Here is a 17,779-nt window from a genome sequence, read left to right as displayed (position 1 = left end):
CAATATCATAATGTTAAAACTCAATTGTGAAGTCTTGTTCTTCCAACACATTTTATGAAAGGAAATGATTTTGTTTCTAGACAGAGTAAGGTTGAAATAATAAGGATGCATTGTTGTCTAGCTTACTCATTGTTTAGTAATTTATTTCCTAAGACAAATTTGTCAGTCCACTATGTTAATGAATGTTTTTGAACACCATTTCAAGTTGATACTCATCCTAAACTAAATGGTTAAACATTCACTTCATACAATGGTTGAAATCAATCAGTTACCTTCTGCATGTTTAATTTAGTTCTCTAGATCATAAAGTATAGAAAGTTGCTTGTATCCCATCTCAAGAAGGTTATCTTTCAAAATTGAAGGCTAGAGTAACTAGAAGTACTTCAGTTAATTTCATTCTCTGTATTTATTTCAACATGCATTACAACTTCACCCTTAATTTTAAGGAATAGATTCATGACTTAGGATTAATGATGAGATAGGACAGATGCTCTATCTTTTCTTTCTTTAAATTAGGTTTTGACTAGCTTTAGCTCTTGGTTCACCTTTAGGAAGTTAGATTAACTTAGGAAAATTTTTCTTCTTTTAAAAAGAAATCCATTATATTCACTTAAGTTTTTCATAGTTCAGATTGTACATCATTAGGAATCAAAGAACATAAACCCCCAAAACAATATAAAATACAAAACAATGAAGAAAGAAAGGTTAACTAAGCACATATAGTGCACTACACTTCATTAGCTTGAAAATCTCGGTTGATAATTTATGCAAGAAATTTAGGACACTAAATTGACTAAACACATATCATCCACATACAAGACCAAATAAATAACACGGTCATCAATTAATATAAAATACACACAAGGATATTCTTTGCTTCTAGTGAAGCCAAGTCCCCATATATATGTATCAAATTTCTGATACCACATTCTTGGTGATTATTTTAACTCATACAAAGACTTTTTTAAACCGCATACCAATTCTTTCTTACCCTTCACCGCAAATCCTTTAGGTTGCTTCATGTAGATCTCTTCTTCCAGGTCCTAGTGAAGAAATATTGTCTTCACATCCATCTGTTCTACCTCAAAATCAAAAGAAGCAACAACATATAAAAGTAATATAATAGAAGCTACCTTGGCAACACGAGAAAAAAGTATCACCAAAATCAATTCACAACACATGGTAATAACCTTTTGCTAACAACCGAGCTTTATATTTCTCCACCTTTCCTTCTGTATTCATCTTCTTCTTAAACACCCATTTTCTTCCAAGGGGTTTCCTTCTAACAGGAAACTCCACCAGATCCTAAGCCTCATTTTTGTCCAAAGATGCCATTTCATCAACCATGGCCTCTTTCAAGAGTTTACCATCCTATGAATCTACTATCTCCCTGACAGTTCTAGGATCATCATCAGTAATAGATAAGGAAAAAATTGAACAGAAAGTAGATGGACTATACCTTTCTAGTTGCCTTCTTTCTCAAACTGATCTTCTCACAGATGGAGTTTGTGGCTCTTCATCTTCTGAATTCCATTGTGCTGTAGAGTCTGATTCTTCCTCCGTTAGCTAAAAATATATCTTCTCAGGTTCCTTTGGTAGTACTTCATGTTTAATAACATATTTCACCTCTCTAAACACCACATCTCGGTTGTACCCAACCTTCCTTGTTTTTTGGTTCCAAAGCTTATAATTTTTTCAACCATCCTTATACCTAATAAAGATGCACCTTTCAGATTTACTATCCAAATTGTTTCTTTTCTCCTTTGGAAATTGTACATATGCATCACAGTGAAATACCCTTAGATATGAAAGAGATGGTTTCTTACCAGTCCATACCTCATGTGGAGACTTATCCTCCAACATTAATGAAGGTGATCTATTAACCAGGTAGCATGCAGTGCCTGCTGCATCTACCCATAATTCTTGTGCTAACCTAGCACCACTGAGCATGCTTCTTGCCTTTTCCATTGTTATGAAACCAGCTCACAAAAAGATAGAAAAGATAGGTCAATGCCTTAGAATTCAGCCTCTTCAAGGGGGCAACCTCCTTTAAAGTATACAAATGAACAATTCTTAGATGATACAAATGACAAGACCTCCTTTCTATATATAGGAGTCTAAGGGGTCATAATATAATCAAATCCGACCTAACAATAATAATGTAAGGGTACAATAATAACAATAGTGGGCTTCTATGAGGCATAATAATAATAATAATATGGGGACTACATGGGCACAACAATATAATAAGGGGGTTGCACTAATAACAATAAGGGGTTACACTAGTAGTATAAGGACCTAACATTCCCCTCTCCTTCATAAAGTGTTGTCCTCAATGCTTGAGTAGTTCTTCATGCTTCTGTATAAAATTCTTGTCCTCCCGTGTGGAATCTTCAGTGGGTAAGTTCTTCCACTTGATGAGATACTCTGAAATTGATCGATTTCGTAGCTATCGGGTTCTTTTTTTTGTGACTGCTCCAGGTTCCAGTATGATTTTTCCTTCCTCATCAAGTTCTGGAAATATTGTTTGAATTGGGATCTTCTACAACTTTTGAATAAGTTCACACCCTTCTTTGTCATTCTTCCATTCATCCCTTGCTTTGTTTATCAAATTTGGTTGGATAATAGAAATAGCACAAAACAATGCTTCCACATCCTCATCCTTTCTTGAGAGTGCATCTGCAACAAAATTTTGCTTCCCTTTTGTATAAAAGATGTCAAAGTCATAACCCAACATATTTGTGACCCATTTTTGTTGTTCTTCTAAAGATAATATTTACCTTGAAGTGTCTTCCCATTGGGTAAGGTCGCCATTTCTTAAGTGCATATAGTATTGCCAACATTTCCTTCTCATAAATAGCTTGCTTGAGATGTAGCTGTAAAATAACCCAATCACTTACATCAAAACATTTTTCACTGTGATGTTGATCTACCTGTTGTTTCATTCCATTATGCACCAAATTGGCATTATCCTTTAAAGGTTGGAGAACTTGTTGTTGATGCTCGATGTGATCTTTCACTGCTTGAACCTTTTTCTTCTTGTTATTTCCTTCTATCTTTAGAGTTTGAAGAGTGGTAATTTCTTCCAAAACTTTACAAGATATGGTTGGATTCATTTCTTGATGCTCGATGTGATCTTTCACTTCTTGAACATTTTTCTTCTTGATATGCCCTTCTATCTTGATAGTTTGAGGAGTGATAATTTCAGCCAATGCATTACAAGATATGGTTGGATTCATTTCTTCTTTCTCGATGTGATCTTTCACTTCTTGAACCTTTTTCTTCTTGATATGTCCTTCTATTTTGAGAGTTTGAGGAGTGGTAATTCTTGCCAATGTTTTACAAGATGTGGTTGGATTCATTTCTTCTTTCTCTGGGGTTGGTTCCTGGTGTATATCCTCTTATTTTGATGTTTCTTGATCCTTTTTTTCCTCCTCTTCATAATCTATGTAAAATAATTTCTTCTCAGCACACTTATGACCTTTAGTACATTTTCTATCACAATTGTAACAAATCCCTTTTTCTCTTTTTTCTTCCAATTTTTGTGGTGTTACCCTTGTAGGTTGTGGAAGGCTAGGAGAAAAAACACTTCCATGTTTATAGTTGTGAGGGGTAGAATTCCTTGTTTCCATAATTTTTCTTTCCACTTTTCTTGCCAACCTGAATTCCTTCTCCAATGAATCAGGTTCCCAAGGACGAACCTCATGTTGAATGTTATCCTTTAAAGTCCCTATGGAGACATCAATCCTCTGCTTCTCTGGAATATCATTTTCCCTTATATTCAATTTTTTAAAGTCCTCAATGTGCTTTTCCATTGAACACTTTTGTTTGAGATTTATCAATTGGCTAAAGAAGGTGTTTCTCTTTGTATCCTCATAATGTGCTATCATTTCCTCTGTGAAAATTGACCACGTGACAAGTGGTTTACGAGAACAAAGCCCTTTATACCATAAAAATTGATTTGGTTCTAAATAATTAGATGCAATACATACCTTTTGTAACAGTGGTAAACCATGTAGATCAAAATATTTCTCCATCTGTAGTATCCAATTTACCGGATCCTTGCCATCAAACTTTCTCATCTCGCTTTTTCTTGATTTTAGGAGCTCAATTTTGAAATGACTATAACTCTGTAATTTCAGATCTTCCAATTCTGAAATCGCGACTTGCAGTAGTCCTCTATGTCCTCTTTCCAATGCCACCAGTTTGATCGAAATTGGATTCTCCATGTTAGAGCCTAGATTGACCTTAGGCTGAAGGGAGGCAATCCTAGGATAACCACAAACTAAGCTTAACCTGGTAGCTAGCCCTACCAGGTCGGGAGAGGGCTCTCTCCTTGTGAATCTTAGTTGAGATGACTGAATTAAATATGAATTTTAGGCTAGGTATAGTAGCTCAAGTTTTTTTGGTTGATTTTTATGGTTTTGTTGCTAGATCAAATGGAGCAGGCAGCTTTGGGTCCGGGAAATCAAGTCAGAAATGCAGGGTGTTCTGTGGGGCGAGGTAAGTAGGTGTTTAAGCACTTGTAATTGAGTGAGATGGTAGTTTAAGACTGATGAGGAGCTAAGGAGGGTATGCATAGATCATGAGTCCTCTTCAGATAGCTGAAAACATCAAAAACTACATGTATTCCGAAGGCAGAGCACAGTTACCAATGTATTCTACCTATCTATCTCGATTTCATTTAGTCTAGAAGAATGAATGAGATTTTGGCACACATAACACATGAGAAAAACTAATGACAGAAGGATAAACAATGCAAAAACACATTACCATAATAATCCCACAAAAATAGCTACAAATATTGGTTTATTCCCTTGCCAAACTGCTATAGAGATGTACAATGTAGCTCAGAGCATCCAAGAGAGTCCAACCTTTGCTAATGACCGAAAAAATACATAATATAGACATCAAAACCACCTATGCTATCCATCAGGGTGCGAATCCAAGAGATAAGGGACTGTTACAACCATTTCCCAACAAGGAACATGTATATAGGCAGTGGAACAGCTTGCCTTTAAAAACATGGAAACTGATTCATTTACCCCCAAACCACCTCAAAATGATGAATATACCCTTTAAGGTCATTTTAAAATTACATTTACATATCATAGCATCATTTACAGTCATAAATTCATCCAAAATGAGAGAAAAATCAACTTGTAGAAAAACTAGGCGAAATTTGGAATTTTGAGCAAACTGGCTCTATGCATAGCGCCACTGGCTAGGTGCATAGCACCACATCTCAACTGATTTTAGAGGCCTTACCCTTAGCCAAATTGAGCCCAAGATAGCTCATTTGAAAGGTCTTCTTGTCCAGTTTCTAGAACATCTTGAATTTTTTGTATTTGGAGGTCATTTTCCCCCTCAAAAGTGAAATCTCCCAAGGCTCCTTTATGTGTGTCCAAAAGGAGGCAGAGAGGTCAATTTTTTTTTATTTTTTTTTTTAATATGGTTTTTTGACCTTTAGGTGACCAAGTTTTTCTCCAAAATTGCTGAAAATTTCATGGATTGATGTTATCGTCATGCTGAATCCAAATATGCAAACCATTTCTCCAAAAATTCTCCCAGTGAAAAGCGTAGTGCCGGTGGCACTATGCACCTAAGGAAATTTTATGTGTTGGAAAAATTCAAAATTTCAAAATGACAAAAACTTACCAAAACTTGCCCAGATTTGGAACAAGGCACCACCATTAGTTTCTTTGATGGGCTAGTGATGCTTCAGCCAATATTTTTAGCTTGTCTTGCTCCTTTTTGCTCCTTAAGGCCTTCCTCAACCTAGCCTTAAGCTTTCTCATTCTTATGTTACATATTTTGTTTCGGGTCATGTAGTGGTAGGCCATGTGACAAAGCATCTTCTTGTCTCTATTGGCCTTCTCAAGCAGCCCCTCAAGGTGTATATTGACCCACTTAAGCCATGTTTCCCTATCATTATCAATTTCTTGCTCAATAGGGGTTAATGGAACATTGGCCTCCTTGATCTTTTGCCTGCCTTCCTTTATCATTTGTAGCTCCATGAGGACTTGCTTGTCAGTCAATTGTTTGTTTTCTTGCTCTAGATAATTGATGATCCACTTAGCCCTCTCTAAATTAACTGACAAGGTTTGTATCTCAGCCTCTTGCTCCTTGATGATCATGTCTTTGGTAATCTTTGTACCTTGAGTTTCCAAATCAATGACATCAACTCCTTGTGTCTCCTCATGATCAACAAGATCAAAATCTCTCTCTTGCCCATCATTAAGATCCTTCTCATGCATCTTTTTCTTGCCTTTACCTTTGCCCTTGCTGTGCTGCCCAACCTGTACCTATTTAGCTGAAGAAGAAGGTAAAGCCCCTTCCACTGCTTGTGGAGATAGCATTTGCCTGTGGCCTGAAGATGAAGGCAAGACCCCTTCCACACCTTGTGGAGATAATACTTGCCTGGCAGCTGCAAAAATTTTCCTTGTGCCCCTCTCATATGTCACAAATACTAGCACTCCAACAGTTTCAGTCTCTTGGACCTTTTCATGTCCTGAAGGTCCACCTTCTTCATGTGGCACTGATGAAAAGACTTGAGGGCCTTTGCACATTTCATGAGAAATGAAGGTTTCCCATGGCATGTTAAGAAGGTTCAACTGATGTGAAACAATGATTTTAATCACATAAAAGTGGTGGATGTTGGTTAACTACTGGGGGTATGATTTCTTCTTTACAATGAGTGCCATCTTCTCAATGTTTCTGAATATGGAGTAGGGGATATTCTTCATTCTCACCCTAGTGAAATGCATTAGAAATCTAATGTGATAGGCATATAGTCTAGAGAACCTACCTTCACAAGTAAAGTACTTGATGATAATTTTCATCAATGGAGCAAACTTGTCCTCCAAGAATTTAAAGGGAAATACTCTGCTGAGTTTGTTATGTTATTTAGCCTTGATGTAAGGCTCATAGTATTCCCTGTCAATGTTCTGACCTTTGTTCCACTTTTCACCCACATTTGGAATACCTGTAGCCTCTGAAATGACAGCTGGTGACAAAGTGAATGTAACTCCAACAAGGTTTACCTCATTGTTGTCCAAATGTGTCACAAACAACCTTGCTAATTCATGATGAGATTTAACCCTTTCGACCATTCCAGAGAAACTGAAACATGACTGATGTCTAAAACAAGAAAGGGAAAATGGGCAGGCTTGCGGCTCCCTCAAACTAGTGGGATCATCTCTAATATGTTTTCCTCCCTTATGAGGCTTTCTACCCTGTGTGTCTCTCTCCCTGGAACTGTCACTATGGGTTTCTTCCTCCATTTCATACTCATTGTCCCTCTCCATTGTTGTACAGTTGTTTCTCCTTGTGGTGAATGAAGAGTGGTGGATTGGTGAATGAAGGTAAGATGAGTATGAAGAGATTTGAATAGGAAAATAGGTGAGGGTGAACAAGAATGGGAAAGGGATGTAGGGAGTGAGCAGGGTTAGTGAATAGTGTAGGGCTTGGGAGTATTGTAGGGTTTGGGAGTATTTTATAGGGTTTGGGAATTAGGGAAAATTTTAGGGAATGATGTCTAGGGAATTATGTATGGGAGGATGGGATTTAGGGAAACAGTAAAAAGACTATGTAGGATAGTAGTAATGAGTGAGTTTTTTTACAATATATGAGACAATTTAGTGACAGTTAGGGTTTGATGTTTATGAGAGACTAAACAACCCAAGATTGATGCAACAGTTCTTTTCAGCAAGAATGGTGGTGATACTTACTTACAATGGAGGAATTTAAGAGTTTTGAGGCGATTTGATGCACTTTGCAACAATTTTTAGCTCAACTGCCAGGTGTGTAATGCACTCTCCCAGGTGTGTAGTGCTGGTTTGGTGCGTAGTTCCAGTTCAAAATAACACAGTAGAAAAAACCCAGGGGTGTAGCGCTGCTCCTATGTGTAGCGCTAGGCTTTGGTGCATAGTGCCAGACAGATTTCTCCAAAAGCACAGCAATTTCCCTCCCTTTGCTCAATAACACCTCAAAATCGCGTTTTTGCTCATGAACCTCAATTCAAATAATGAAATAACTTGATAGAGAAATGACCTTTATATGGCTTGGCAACTTTTGATTTTTCATTCTTCAAAACCCACTTTATAATGTCTATTTGCCTTTTCAATGTTTATTTTCTTTTCAAATACCCTGTTTTTTGGATGCTTGATTTTTTATTATAAATAGGTGAACTGATGGTTGGTGATCTCTGGCTTTTGCAGTGGCATGTACTTGGAAATATCAATAGATGACCAGGAGCAGCATGAGACTATTAATTACATATGAGAAATAATAAAATTACATAAAATTTACAAAATATACCAATGCTCTGTTTTCACCTCAAAACTAGTTTTGAGGTGAAAAACTTATTAAGTTTACAAATTATGATATTAAAACTTTTCTGATGATTATTGTCATCTTCATGTGTCTGCTGACCATTATTAGTTAATTGTTACTGAAAATTTGTCATGGTGAAACCTTAATACCTAATGAAATTGAGACCCTAAGACTTAAGACCTATTTTATGAAATAAACTTAAAATGAACATGAACCTGAACCATTGACTGAATCACACATAAAAAGTGGTTAGCCGATATATGTCATGAAGGAAAAAAAAAATGAAATGAACTCTACCATCAGTTCACCCATGACCTAATGGAATGCAACTCATCAAGATGGGACTCCTAATATGAATGAAAAAGAGTACATTTTGATCACTCGTGGCAGTGTGAAGACACTGACACTAACAGTCCATGAAAGAGTTATGCACAATCTCCCAAGATGACCTGATTATACCCCTTTTCATAATAGAAAAATTGTATGATGTGCCACGTGTCACTAGTTTGACCTTCAGATCTAAAAAACACACAAAAAAAACTACAGTTCGTCCCTTTTCAGGAACTTATTACAAAATTTCAATCCGATGCTTAAAGAGAAAGTTATGACGATTTTCCCAAGGTCACCTATTTAAGACGTAATTCGGGAATCTTCAAATACCCTAACTTCCTCAGATCATATATCCGAAAATATAGCGAGACAAGGTCTGAAATTCAGAACCGATGTTCAGACCGATTTCTTCTCAAATGGGTTTTTGTTTTAGCTTTTGAAACTTTGTAGTGAAAATGTTATAGCGAGAATCCCACGATGACTTGTTTTAGATGAAATTCTGGAGCTTGCAAAAACTATAACTTCCTCGGATCATATCTTCAAAAATATAGTGGGACAAGATTTGAAATTCAGACCCAAGGTTTTGCTAGCTTTCGTTTCAAATGAGTTTTCTTTTTAGCTTATGAAACGTCATAAAAAAAAAGTTATAGCGAAAATTCCATGATGACTTGTTTGGAGCAGCGAAAACCCTAGAATCCAAAGCTCTGATACCAAATGTTATGAAACTAGCTCACAAAAAGATAGAAAAGACAGAACAACGCCTTAGAATTCAGCCTATTCGAGGGGGCAACCTCCTTTACATTATACAAATGAAAAATTCTTGGATGATACAAATGACAAGACCTCCTTTCTATATATAGGAGTATAAGGGGTCATAATATAATCAGAGCCGACCTAACAATAATAATGTAAGGGCACAATAATAACAATAGTGGGCTTCTATGGGGCACAATAGTAACAATATAGGCACTACATGGGTACATCAATATAATAAGGGGGTTGTACTGATAACAATAAGGGGTTACACTAGTAGTATAGGGACCTAACATCCATCAACGTCTTGTTCATTATTATGCAACTCCGTTTTGCTGAGGTGTGTATGGAGTAGTCTTCTATCGTGATATACCACACTTATTACATAACTCTTCAAATTCATTCTTGCGAAACTCTCCACCATTATTTGTCCTCAACACCTTTATCTTCTTCTCTACCTGGTTTTCCACCAGAGCCTTAAATTATTTAAACATGTAAAAAGACTTCAGATTTATCCCTGAGGAAATATATCCATGTATTCCTTGAGAAGTCATATATAAATGATACATAGTACACAGACTTACCCTGTGATGGACCCGACACACTTACCCTGTGATGGAATTGGCACTAGTCCAAACACATCACTATGCATAAGCTCTAATATCCCTTTGGTCCTCTTAGCACCAGAGGGTAAACTCACATGGTTTTGCTTCCCATATACACAATGTTCCCAGAAATCGAAATCTAGAGAGAAATTAGACATACCTTCTACCATACCATTACCATGAAGTATTCGAAGGCCCTTCTCTCCAATATGTCCAAGCCTTTGATGCCAGAGCGTGGCCTTTTCTCCAGAGACCACAAGGTTTTCTGATCCACTTTTAGGAACTACAAAACCATTGCACCCATCAATAACACTGCTACCCAAAAGCTTGTACAGATTTCTAATATGAACTCCTCGCATCAATACCAGTTCTCCCTTAACCATCTTGCAGGGATCTTTCTCAAACACTATTTTTACACCTACATCATCCATATTTCTTACAAAAATCATATTTATGGCCAATGAAGGAAAATGCAGAACAACTGGAAGTGTTCTAATCCTTCCACCCTGCAACTTCAACTTGAATTTTCTACATCAAATGATTCCATCATTCTTTCATCCCCTAAGAAGACATCACCACCATCATATTTCTCATACTCGCAAAACCAATCCCTGTGGGGACTGAAGTGAAAATATGCACCGGATTCAATTAACCATGCCTCATGATCCACATGTTTACTTGAAGAAGAAGTAAAGTACATATCCCCACCATCATCTGAGGTGGTTTTTGCCTCTATAGAAGGAGCATCATCAGATCCCTTTCCTTTCTCAGGAGATTTAGATCTACGATCCTTTTTGAAGTGCCCTTCCTTTCCGCACTTGCAACATAACTTTATAGGATTTCCTGGAGATTTAGATCTCCCACTTGAGGACTTATTTTTGTTTCTGTTCTAGGACCATCCTCGTACAAAAAAGGCATCTCCATTCTAGCCCTCCATATTTTTCCGTCTCATCTCCTATGACAGCAAGGATGAGACTATTTCATCAAAATTTAAGGTAGTTGTATTTCTACCTATTGCAACAACTAGACTATCCCATGAATTTGGTAGAGAACATAGCAAACTGATGTACTTATCTTCATCTAAAATCTTAATATCAACAGATAACAACTAGCTTACCAAAATATTAAAGGCGTTCAAATGCTTTGTCATCGAGTCTCCATCCTTCATCCTCAGGTTATACAACTTTTTTTGTAGGAACAATTTGTTCACTAGAGACTTAGATTGCTAGAAAGTCTCTAACTTTTCCCACAAAGCCTTAGTCTTAGATTCCCTTGATACATTCAACAATATTGAATATGAGATACACAACCATATTTTTCTCTTTTCTTTTTGATCCAACTTCATCCGGTCTTTAGATGACATTGTAGTTGGTTTAGTACCAAGATCTACTGTGATCCACTGATCTTTATCCACCAGCAGATCCTCCATCTTGAGTTTCCACAATTCAAAACTCTGACCGTTAAATTTCTTGATCTCTATATTTTCACTGCTCGCCATCTTCTTTCACCGCAAGAATCAATCTCATAGATCTCCCACTCAACAAGGTCTACCACAGGCCCGAGCAAAACCCCTCAGAAGCAAGGCATCTCCTTGAAGCCAAAAAAACTCTAATATGAAACGTAGGTTTTAACCCTGTACATAAATTACTTGCAAACGAATTCTTAAAAATAGAAAATATATAATGGCTAGAAACAAAAAATAAATACATAGATATTTTCGCCTGGATCCCAAAACCGAGACTACCAGATTGATTTTTCATTATATTCCTTTCAATGTTACAACACATATATATACATGCTAAAGCATTCATAAACCCCAATCCATTAACCCTAGATTAGAACATAGTCATAGTTCCCTTGAATGGATCTACAAAATACCATGGGAAGAAAACCATCATACCCAAAACCATGTGCGAAATCCATGCACAAAACCATCGGTAGGTCCACCCACATACTATAGGGGCTAATCGTGGAAAAAATATAACACACACCCAACAAGAGGTTGGAATGGTCCTGAGAGTCTTGTTACTAATGTGGAAGGTTTGTATGGTGTGTTTCTGTGTGGTTGTGTCTTCCGGATTCATCGCATCTGTTGTTTAAGTGCATCAACGTTTCGAACCAGCCTCTGTGGTTCATCATCAGGATGAGATTTATTGAAGAAGTCAGAGATGGGATTAGGTGAATAAATAGGTGAAGAAAAGGGAGCGTGCAGGACCGACAAGATTTAGATAAGAGAGGTTTATTAACTAGGTTTAGGTAAAATTTTAATTTTTAATTTTTTATTTATTTTCTTACTATTATCATTTATCCTTTTAATTATTTTAAAATGTGTTTTAAATCTTTTTTGGCTATATTATTTTATTTTATTTTATTTGTATATTTATTTATATTTATTATGTTTTGACATAATTTGTTTTATTTATTAAACTAATTTTTGAATTAATGTATTAAGTTTTGTTGAAGCTTATTGTTTTAATGTATTAAGATATATGTATATATATATTGATTTATTATATATTAAGTTTTGATTTAATATATCTTGATTTATTATATATTAAGTTTTGATTTAATATATATTGATTTAATATATATATTGATTTGTTATATATTAAGTTTTGATTTATTATATATTGTTTTAATGTATTAAGATATATGTATATATATATTGATTTATTATATATTAAGTTTTGATTTAATATATATCGATTTTAATATATGTTATGTCTCGTTTTATTGGTTTTATATGTTATGCTTTGTTTTAATGAATGTTGATTTTAATCTAGGTTATGTTTTGTGTTATTGTATATTGATTTAATATATGTTATGTTTTGTTCTATTATATATTATGTTTTGTTTTAATGTATGTTGATTTTAATGTATATTGTGTTTTGTTTTATTATATTGTGAATATTGATTTTGCTTTAATATATATTATGTTTTGTTTTATTGTAATGTGATGTGTATTTATTGATTTAATAAGTGTTAAGATTTTGTTATAATATTAATTTAATATTGTATGGTATATATAACTTATTGGTTGATTTAATGTTGTTATGAGATATATCTTTTTTGTTATGATACTTATTATGATATATATATATCTTTATAGGTTAATTTAATATATTATGATATATATATCTATATTAAATTTAATATTGTAATGATGTAAATATTATTTAATATGTCTGGAATTTTATGGTGGAAAATTAAATTAATTATATTGGGAATTAAATTAATTGGATATGGTGAAGGGCATGCTGCAATATGAAGGTAAGGGAAGAAGATCAGACATAGGGATGAAAAGGGGAGATGGAAACGGGGGACTAGGTAGTGGTGGAATCCTTTATTATTGTGGGAATCCAATTGTCGCTTATCTTCCAACCGTCATCGCGATTTAGGTTATCAGGATGTTTTCGTATTTCAATAGCTTCTCTGAATTTTATATGGTGGTAATGCTCAATTCTGGCCATGACACGGGAGTCTTCGATGCAAATGTGGTGATTGGTTTTGCTTGAGTGTTCAGCTAAGGCAGAGGTTTTGGAGCGGTTATGGTTAATATCCGCAGCATGCTCTTGAATTCTTGTTAATATAGATCGACCGGTTTCCCCAATGTATGACTTTCCGCATGAACAAGGGACCAAGTAGACCCCTTTGTGGTGTTTAGGGTCAATAGGATCTTTCACTGATTTAAGGCATCTACTGATTGTTTTCAAAGGTTTGAATGTGGTTTTTATTTTGTTCTTTCTTAAGATGTGAGCGATTTTATCTGTGATGCCTTGAATGTAAGGGAGGTGAACAGAACAAGCATAATCATCCCTATGATGTTTGTTCATGGGATTTTCAATTTTCTTGAAAGCCTTGATCACTTGGTGTCTCTTGTATCCATTCTTCTTGAAGACTTTTAAGAGATGGTTCTTTTCTTGCTCAAAATTGTCATGATCTGAGATACGCATGGCCCTTGTTGCTAAGGTGTTTAGTACCCCGAGTTTCTGAGCTGGATGATGGTGAGAATTGGCATGTAGGTAGTGTTCGGTGTGAGTTTCTTTGCGATAGACTTGGTGAGAAATAGTGCCATCTTGGTTCCTTTTGATGAGGATGTCAAGAAAGGGAACTAAATCTTATAAATCTCATCCTGATGATGAACCACAGAGGCTGGTTTGAAACGTCGATGCACTTAAACAACAGATGCGATGAATCCGGAAGACACAACCACACAGAATACAAATCGCAGAAGTCTCAAATCCATAATTTTCGACCTATATGGTGTGTTTCCGTCGGTTCCACTTCCTTGAGGTTACTTAGGAGGTTGAATTGTATCATAGTAACTTCTCGTCACATGTTTACCTCGGTTGGCCGGTTACCTGGGTAGATGTGGGAGGAGGGTGTTACATAGGTTGTGGTCCGAACTCGTATGGAAACCAAAATTATGTTGTCATATAAAATATTTTTACATACATGTTGTCTCTGGTCTCATGTTCTTGTGAAGTTTACAATTGTGAAAATTATGCAGTACTAGATTATTGTTGTACATGGAGGTTAATGAATAAATCAAATGGGAATTATACTTTTGTTGAATATTTAATGTTATTTTTGCTAACATATTAAGTCTTACACGTGAATAAGAAGTATAAGCACTAAAGTTGTAGTCTAGAAGTATAGTCGTAAGTTGGTCACAACCATTGTGATGAACCTTGTTAGTGCCGCACTTCTAGAGAACTCTATGCGCCTTAACTCGAGTGAATGCTCTAGGTGTGTGAAAAACATGATTTGGATTTGGCAATTTTATATATGATGTAACATGATTTTGATTTGATAGGTTTGTATGTTATTCTTGCCGATGATGAATTAAAATTATTAAAAATATTGACTATGACATGATCCTACCAAATTCGCACATCTCATAATGGCAATGATTGATTCTTCTTTAATAGATGTATTTACAACATTCACTAGTATCTAAATTTACTAGTAAATCAACTTTGAATATTCTTGAACCAGGAAAACCTCTGGAGTGTACTTAATTCATCACTTATGCCTATACAATCACTAAAGAAAGCTAAAAATCCTAAAAACAAAAATAAATGTCAAGATTTTTTGTTTTGTTTTATTTTATTTCTTATATATAAAAATCAATTATATGATTCAATTTCTTCTAGATAGGAATTATATTATACATATGTTTAGTTTTAGTTAGTTTATTAATATATTAAAAAAAGAATCACTAGAGATAATATTGAAGATATTATTATATCAAAATTTAAATTTAAGAAGAAATTGTGATAATCTTAAAGATATAAGGAAATTTTAAAGATAATTGTGATAATCTTAAATATAATTGTGAAAATCTTAAAGATAATCTTAAGAGGGAAAAAGGAAATTAAGACACTATAAGGAAGTGACCAATCAAAATCTTAAAAATAAAACTCTCTCTCTATCTTGACTAGTGTAAAGAAGAAAATTTGATAAAATAATAAGAAATGATAATAAGCTTCATTATAAAATTAGTAGCAGGTCAATTCTGAAAACACCATGGGATAAAAAAGTTTGTCACCTTTGTGACACTAAAGGCTTAAAGATGAAAAGATCTTTCTCTTGAATTCTCAAGCTTATGCTAAAAGTAAATCTAAATTTCAAAATATTTGTCACAATACTAACCTTTTGGACCTTTTAACTCAACAAAACTATGGTGTGCTTAAAATGCTTCTCTTAATACTTTTTTGATATTTTTTGTTTTTATTTTAAACAATTCCAGGTAATATCTTACCTTCTTAAGGTTTAATAGTCCATATATAATTTTAATGAATGGTAATCATCATCATCACTATCATAAGATATAATCTAAAAATATAATAGAGAAAACCATATTTTATTTTTTTGCTAAAGCAAGAGTCGTACCTTCTTTATCATTAAATCAGAAGATAATTTACATAGAATACAACCAACCCAGTGGATCCATGGACCAGTTAAAAACTACCACCTAACAACTAAGGGCCTCGACATAAGGGTGAAAAACCTAATCCCTACCAATAAAACAACAAAACCCTCAAATTCCAGACCATACCAAGGCCCGCCAATCGACTCACCACAACCCGAATGGGCGACTAGAAATCATACCAATGAAATACCTAATATCTTTAAAATAGAAGTCAACGATGAAACCTTTAATCCCCACTATCAAAACACCAAGCCCGATCCAACGGCGGAGGAATATATCGCAGTGCAAGAAGTCCGATGCTTAACCTTATGGCCTGACTGACATGCTCGAAGGTTCCTATTTGCAGATATCCCAAGAGAGATCCGACGGCCGAGATGGATATCGCAGTGCCAAAAATCATGCTGCTTAACCACTCGGTCCCACTGACATGCTCGATGAATCCTAGCCGTCAATTCTCCATGCTTGATCTGACGGCCCAGGATCATATCGCACGGGCCTAAAGCATTGCTGGTTAGCGTGCGATGAGGGTGGGATTCGTACCCACCCCTCGGCCACGTGTAGTGACTTGAATGGTATCACTCCCAAATCTTGAAAACCACTTTCTGCTTGAAAGGCACCCGATGACTAGAAAACCACTTTGCAAGCGGAATAACATTCCCGTGGGGAGAATCTAGGGTATTCCGACCGCCATGAAAGCCCGAATTTCAGCTTCTCATTCCATCCTCTTTGTACCTATTGATGATCCCTTGTGAAGTACAGTCCCATCCCTTCGGCCTACTACCCGGGCAGCATAAATCACCATGTAACCGAAGAAGGGTCAAAATGAGGAAAAAGTCACAACTCATAACGGAACTAAATTAACTAAAAATAGCCTCCATGGCTCTGTTATGATACACCATCATATATTCATCTGCATGGCAACCACACTGTTCCTTGAATCTGTTCTGAGACAATCCTTGCCAATCCCTCATGACTCTGCTAGAGGTACAATTCACACCTTGATTAGCCAATAAATCCGCCAGTTTGTTAGCCTTCCTTTGAACATGGTTAAAACTTACCGTGTGTAAGTTCATGAGATGAAGCTGGATCCGTTGAAAGACTTGGATCAAACTCCAATGTTTAGAAACCTTTTCCGGCCCAATGCCCTAACTGATTCTTTTGACCGAATTAATGATGAGCTCAGAGTCAGCTTCGATAATCACATTTTGCTGATTTTCCTTCACTAGGAGTTCTAAGCATTGCTCCATAGCCATTAGTTCTGCCATATTGTTAGTGACTCTATCTAGATGGAAATGGAAGATGGAAAGGATATTTCCCAATTCATCCCTTAACACCCCTCCAAATCCAGCAGTACTCGGGTTGCCCTTAGAGGCCCCATCAATGTTATATTTCAGAAAACCTTGAGGGAGAGGATGCCAATAGTCCTGCTCCATTTCCATCATCCTAACCTTTCTATCCAGGCCCTGAGGAATAAGCCCCTACATGCCCAACTGTCTGAGAATTCTCATTTCAACATCTGAAGGTGGATTCTTACGGGGATTTCTCACAGTCGTACTCACTGTCTCCCTAAGTTGTCTTAAGGTCTGCTCAAAAAGACATTGGAAGGATCTCTTTTCAATTTTAAATATCCTATTGTTCCTTTCTTTCCAAAAATTCCATATAATGAAGCTAGGCATGAGAGCCCAAGCTGTGCAAAGAATTTCATAATCCGAAAAATTTTGCCTCTAATTGTTTAGGGTATTGATAATACTGCCTCTATCCCTGTTGGTCTTTTGGAAGATGGTGGCAAAAGAGTCCCACAGTCTAGAGGCGAAATTGCAAT

Source organism: Pinus tabuliformis, chromosome 2_2, assembly GCF_031772625.1.
Source record: "Pinus tabuliformis cultivar Carrire ecotype Pingquan chromosome 2_2, CPIR1, whole genome shotgun sequence".
NCBI classification, from domain to species: domain Eukaryota; kingdom Viridiplantae; phylum Streptophyta; class Pinopsida; order Pinales; family Pinaceae; genus Pinus; species Pinus tabuliformis.
Note: the sequence above shows the minus strand (reverse complement) of the source record.